At 41.3% G+C, this 5083-nt stretch overlaps 1 pseudogene; it reads left to right on the top strand.

Annotated features, from left to right (window-relative positions):
• The first annotated feature begins 1952 nt into the window (after positions 1-1952).
• Positions 1953-2384, top strand: LOC138487416 (small ribosomal subunit protein uS9-like; annotated as a pseudogene).
• The last annotated feature ends 2699 nt before the right edge of the window (positions 2385-5083 follow it).

Consider the following 5083-nt stretch of genomic DNA (forward strand, 5'->3'; position numbering starts at 1 on the left):
ATTCTTAAAGGCAAAATGATTTGGGGAATACCGGGTTCATTTTGGCAAATTTATTAGGTAAAGTGTCTTACACAAAGTTGCTTTACCTTCAGAGAAATCTTTGAGAATGTCTCACTCATTGTCAGAGTTAATGTTTTCTTTAACCACAATGTACAATAATTGAGATGTTTCTTGTTTACCATGTTAGGAGGGGAGGGGAGGGGGGCTATTTTTCTGATCTACCTCCTAATTGCAATTTATTGGTTGAAACTTTCATTGAAATGTCTACATTGTATTTAACAAACTTTAACAAAACACTATCTCATGAAAGTATGTATTTAGTATAAACTGTGATAGAATTAATCAAATCCCACAACCACTCGCAACACTTACCAAGGCACAAGGACAACATCATATTAAATGACACCATATGCTGTTGGCATTTTACCCAACTATTCAACTGACTTCCTTAACCAAACACTAGTAGAATCCTTTGCTAGATTTATGCTATTTATAAACTTTATGCCATAATGTGTGTTACAAATGTATGAAAACTAGCACAAGTTCCTTCTGGTTGTCCTATCTGAACAGTCACTATGGAAACACTGAAAATAAATACAAATCATGAAAGGTACTGAGCCGCCTATATATGTTTTTTGTTTCCTTTTCTATCTCCACTTTGGCTCCAGACTCCAGCAGCAGGTTTTCCTTGTTCTCCTGGTGGTCATTGTCTGTGCTTAAATTAGAGTTTTGCAACTTCCTGCCCCACCTTTTCCATTTTCTCTTAAACTATTTTAATCTGAATTGAGCTGGGTTCTCTTACAGTCCCACCTACACTTCTGCATTGATTCAGACAAGATTTTCAAGTGGGAGTGTTTTACTGCCTAATTTTTAAAGTTGGGAGCCCTTTATGCTTTATGGCGTAGAAAAGTAAGTCCCACTCCTAATGGGAGTATTTTATAAGCAACTAAAAATAAGAATTTGTTGGGGGTGATTAATATTTCTTTGCACTTAGCTCAAGGTTTACCTCTTTAGATCAGGCAGTAGCAATACTAATTTCTTCCTGTGGCACTATTGATCCAAACAGATCCATGGAACTTTGTGGGTCAAAGCAGGGAGAAACGCTTCTATGAGTCAATTGCCTATTTTTTTTATTGGGAGCATTTTTAGTCCCTATATTTTTTGGTTGTTCAGTTTTTGCCAAGTTTTAGAGAGCAACATTGATCGATACGGCCCTTATCTGTAGGGCTGCCCTACTACTATTCTTGAGTCTTGTCCCATAGGTGTGTCCCTCCATTATTCACCCAATGTATGTATGGACCATGCAGAACCTTTTTTATTTAGTTTACCTTTTCTCAAGCTTTAGTATCTGTTCTGGCTTTGTGTTGTTCCCTCTCGTACTATTTTCTGTAAGGTCGCTTAATTTTTATCGTTCAGTCCATTTCTTCCACAGGCTGTTTCTCGAGAGACTACCTTTTCAATGGCTGCCTATCGGAAAATAGCCATGTGTTGCAGGACCAGGCGGGATCAGGAAGCAACATATGTGTGGCAAGAAGGGGAATGGATTATGAGGGTGGGTGGAATGATAGGGTGTTATGCCAGAGAAGAGAGGGAGGGGCATAGATGGTGTTGTGGGGGTTGCAGGGGGTAGCCCACACTGTAATGTGGTGGTGATCAATGGTGGCAGGAGTGTCTCCCTCACTCTAGTAGGGACTGGGCAAGATGAGCAGGGGTTGCCTGGGTGCATCTCGCTCGAAGCAGCATGTCGCATGGTGGTGGTGGGGGAAGGGGTCCAAAGTTCATTCCTGCAGCTCGAAAGTGGGGCTGTGAAAATGAGCTTCGGCAAATGCGGTGCACTCTGATTTCTCCGGGGTAAATATTGTTTTTATGTATGCAGCACTCTTACACATCTGAAGAGATATTATGTCACTTACAAACAAATCCAGATTGCTTTAACCGTACACTGAGGAACCATGCGAGCCAAGGAACCACTGTAGTCTATCCAGGTCTTTGGACAAAAGAAAACTGCTAATGCTGTTGCTCAATGCAAGTAGGTCAATGGCCTCATTAAAGTAAATGGGATACCTCTTGGAAATGATTGAACCGAGGACTCATCAGTACAAACTTCTTGAGGTGGGACTTCTCCTAAGAAAGAACACTTTGCTAGGGTTGACTGACATCGGGTGAAGGGTCGTGGCCATGTTGCACAAGTGTACATGACACGCCAGTCTATTTCCAAGGCAAAGGTGGCTTACTATCAAATGTATGTTGTTGAAAAATCCAAAAAGGAAATCAAGGACATTCTGATCCAGTATGACCAGACACTGTTTGTGACAGATCCTCATCGGTGAAAGTCCAAGTAATTTGGTGGACCTGCAGCTCGCTGCCAGAAATTCTTGTGTTAAATATTTTACACTTGCAATAAATCAAATGTGAGAACTAAAATTAGAAAATACATGGTACTATGGTAGAGGAAAAGAGAGAGTCTGACATTGTCCCACACGACCAGCAGTTTTGGACCTCTGTGTGGCAGTATGAGAACAACTGACAATCCAGTCCCACCTATTTTGAAGGAGGCAGAACTAATGTCCTAGAGAATAGCTTGGATCTGTAAAGTCATCATCCCAGTGAACCACTGATATAACTCAAAGTAGAGTGTGGTGACAGGTGGACTGGTTAAAGGAGGGACTCTGAGGGATCCCAAAGTCCTTCCTATATGCTAAACAGAACGTTCTTCAGCACCACCAGTTGTTGACATGGTTAGTCAGGAAAGGTCCTAATTATGAAGAGGGGTTCAGGTTGCACACGCCATATTTGTGACTGTGGAGGGGACAAAATGGGTGTGATGTTGCAATTTCCTTTGTATCCGGTGTAGTTAAATGTGAATGAGAAATGTGACTATAAGTGTAACTTTGTGCTCAAAGTTGATAGATGTTAGATTTGCACGTGTGTAGTAAGATAAATGCCAAAACTGGCAAATTAAATATAAACAGGATCCAGACATGGTGTGCAGCGAAGTACTTAGAAGTTGGGCAATGAAAAGTTTCATAATGTGCATGCGAAGAAGGGGATTTGTCATAGAGAACCCACTGTAAAGAACAGACAGTATTTATTAAACATGAAAGCACACTGAGGTACATACACAAGGAAATTATAAATCTACATGTAGTGGGCTTTTATAAATGTATTAGACTTTGCAGTCAGGAGTACACAAGGAAGGTGAATTTTAAGTAGATAGGAAAATCCAGTTCTGCTGGGTTGGAAGCCAGACGAGGAGTAATGAGGATTAACCAAGCAGCTGGTCAGCTAGCAAACTGACAAGGGGTTTATAGCCTGGTAGTTTCGCAGAAAAGCAGACATAATCTCTTTTAGGTGCATGGGAGCTTGCAAAAGGGATACAGCCATTTGATTTTGATCAGTGGAAAATGTCGGGTAAAGTGACGCTTGTGGCGAGAGTGACGGATATTCATGAATTTTCATTGTTTTCTCCGGATGTGCCATGCATGCAGAAATGGTAGTCATTTAGATTAGAATGTTCTGGAGACTACAGCAGGATATGGTAAGTGAAATACTATCTTATTTCCTAGGAATTGTAGGTGATGCAGGTGTTACCTATGTCTATCTCGCCATCACTGGGGTGGCCACTGGGAAAAATTGAGGTGCGAACTCTGGGTCTGTAATACTCGTCTGCGGGCGATAAAGGATAGTACCCATTTGAAGGTGGTGTCGAAGGAATTCTCTTGACAGTTCTAAGAGAACCTGTTTTTGTCTGCCTCTCCTCATGATTGTTTGAAGTATTTATGCAAACTATGTACAATTATTTTTAGGCTGAGAAGTTTCATACCAGCTGTGCCTTGTAGTAAATTATGTTTGTATATGAATTTTTAACCATGTGATGATGTCATGACCTACCACAAACAAATCCCAGGAAGGGGTGCACTGTACACGTGAGCTAAAGATGGTAGTTATGATAATAACAATCGGAATAAAGGATTCGATTTCTTTGTGTAGGTTTTGGCAAATCATGTATGGGGTGAATTGTAATAAAATATATGGAAGTGTTTTAACTATTACAAAAATGTATATGATGTGTCAACGTATGAGGTTCATGGAGGCTTGGTTTAATTTGACTCCACTGCGTTCTCTAGATCCTCCCTGGAAAATTGTACAATAAACTTGCTGCACGTCCAAACATGCACTCGTTTCTTAAGTGGTGGACCCACTTTGAGTTAAGGTGATTGGGGACCATCCACACATTTGGCGCCACAAAGAGACCCCAGGCTTTCAGAAGCGTTGGACGTCTCCTGTCCACACAACTTGGCTGCGACGCCTCTCTGTTGGGAACAGTCTTCTGTGACTTGAGAAAAGGGGGTTAAAACCCTGTCTGTTCCCTCGAAGTGTGGTACTGTGTTCCAGCTGTGCAGGACGAATTGACAGAGCACCACTTCGGAGCAGATTGGGATCACAAGTGCACTTTTGGGGGATAAAGCAAGAGGGGAAATAGGGGGAAAAGTAGGATGTTCCTTTTATTTAAGGGGTTTGGTAAAGGCAGAATCGAAGTGCGTGTGGAGTTAGTCGAAGTTACGGAGATTGAAAGGGTGAATACTTTGAAGGAATGAATGACTGTTTTACATTGTAAGTACTTTGTATATATTTTTACCTAGTTTGTTATTGTTGAGGTGTGAGTTGGTATACTATCCAGCACACCCATTGTGAGGTTTATCTTGATACCTTTCAGTCTGCTTTTATGGTTGGCTGGAGCCCTCATCTATGGGTGAGGTGGCATCACCCGTAGATATCTTCCTGAAGTAAACCCTTGTCATACTTCATTCTGTATTGACTGTGCGGGCAGAGCTCTCGCCTCACTTTTCTTGTTTTTTTGAAGTAGTGAAGACTGTACTAATGAACAAGAGAGCGAGAGCAGCAGTGTATTAGTGGAAAACATTGCACTCCTATGCTCGAGTGAAAGAGATATCTAAGAGGTATTGGCTGGCATGTGGTTTTTGATAGGATTCTGTCTTTTGTGTAATTGAAGGGAATAGCTAGGATAGGTGAGTGCAGTGAAAACGATTAAGGTGAATGAGTGTGGTGAACAACTAAGAAA

This window comes from Ambystoma mexicanum, chromosome 9, assembly GCF_040938575.1.
Source record: "Ambystoma mexicanum isolate Mex_15411 chromosome 9, UKY_AmexF1_1, whole genome shotgun sequence".
Classification (NCBI taxonomy): Eukaryota; Metazoa; Chordata; class Amphibia; order Caudata; family Ambystomatidae; genus Ambystoma; species Ambystoma mexicanum.